Here is a 1,792-nt window from a genome sequence, read left to right on the forward strand (position 1 = left end):
AAACTATATCAATACCCTATATTACATTATAAACCATTTCCAAAAAACTTTTTGTAAAGTGCTTCCTGTTCAAGCAGACAGCTGAGCCCAACCAATGAGAAAGGATTCATCATAATAATAAGAGTCACACTGAATACTGCTTCCCAAGTGCAGACACTGTTCTAAATTGCTTTATCCAAACGAGCCTGTGTAAGCCTCTCAACAGCTCCTTAGACATACTCTCAGGATCCTCATTTTACTGGCAGGAAATAAAAGGATGACTGTAGAAGCAAACTTAGAGTAACTAACAGCCTCCACTTAAAACTAGGTCAACAAGTTTGCCAATCTCTAAACTCCAGTCCAAATAACTTTTTTTTTTCACGTCAGACGGGTAATATGCCAACATCATAACAAGCTCACACATGCGCGTGAAAACCCAATCATCACGCTTATGAACTACAAAAGGATTCAAATAGCTCTTCTTTCAAGTTCAAAACACAAAAATGAATTTTACTCTCAAATCTAAAATTTGCAACACCAGGTTTGTCATATCACACAAAGCTATTTTCATTAGCTATCTGAAAAGCAGGGAAGAAACCTTTTTCTCAGTCAAATAAAACCACACATACCTTTGAAGCAGCAGGCAACCGTCAGTGCCCCTACTGTTGGAGAAGCCTCTACTCCTTTTATTTGATTTTTTTTTTTTTTTTTTTTTTTTTTTTGAGACAGAGGGTCTCACTCTGTCACCCAGGCTGCAGACTCATTCTCCCAGGCTCAAGTGATCCACCCACTTCAGTCTCCCACGTAGCTGGGATGCACCACCACACCTGTCTAATTTTGTTCATTTTTTTGTAGAGACAAAGTCTCACTATGTTGCCCAGGCTGGTCTCAAACTCCCGGACTCAAGGGATCCTCCCACCTCAGCCTCCCAACTTGCTGGTATTACAGGCGTGAGCCACCCCTCCCAGCTCCTCTTTTTTCCTTTATACTGTTCTTTTTCCTCTCTTGGCCTTTCTGCCACCTTGACATTCCCCTCTGGGGAAGGTGGGGAATTTCAAAACCAGTTTACCATGGTGCATCCCCCGCAAGGAAAAAAACAAATACCAAAATATCAAACTTCTACTAAAAGTTTTTAAAAGTTTACCTAAGGCCAAGCACGATGGCTCATGCCTGTAATCCCAACACTTTGGGAAGTCAAGGTGGGCGGGTCACTTGAGGTCAGGAGTTCGAGACCAACCTGGCCAACATGATAAACCCCATCTCTACTAAAAATACAAAAATTAGCCCGGCGTAGTGGCTCATGCTTGTAATCCCAGCTACTAGGGAGGCTGAGGCAGGAGAATTGCTTGAGCCTGGGAGGCGGACGCTGCAGTGAGCCGAGATTGCACCACTGCACTCCAGCCTGGGTGATAGGGCGAGACTCTGTCTCAAAAAAACAAACAAACAAAAAAAGTAAGTTTACCTAAAGCAGCAAATGATTCTGCTTACACAGTAAAGCCATCAAAGAGATGGGCAGTGGCAAATATATGTGTGACTTTAAACCTTTTCCCAACTGCCCCATAATCCACAATGGAGGTAATACTTCAGAGCAATAGGTGTTCCCTTTGCTCATTCTTTTTCATCCCTTTCTTCAGTTGAGCCCCCTCAAGCCAATGATAAATAAGAATGTATACATTACTGAGGCCTATTGGTATTAGGAGTTTGAGGTTTATTTGGTTTTTGTTTTTATTTTATTTTCAATGTGAAAATAATTTCATCTTTTTCCTGGACATAAAAACAATGCACATCTATTATGAAGAATTGGAACAATATG

General features: G+C 41.3%; 1 pseudogene; it reads right to left on the reverse strand.

The window, feature by feature from the left end:
* Positions 1-360: 360 nt before the first annotated feature.
* LOC112437125 (small nucleolar RNA U13) lies at positions 361-447 on the reverse strand (annotated as a pseudogene).
* Positions 448-1,792: the final 1,345 nt, after the last annotated feature.

The sequence above is a fragment of the Pan paniscus genome, chromosome 15, assembly GCF_029289425.2.
Source record: "Pan paniscus chromosome 15, NHGRI_mPanPan1-v2.0_pri, whole genome shotgun sequence".
Taxonomy (NCBI): Eukaryota; Metazoa; Chordata; class Mammalia; order Primates; family Hominidae; genus Pan; species Pan paniscus.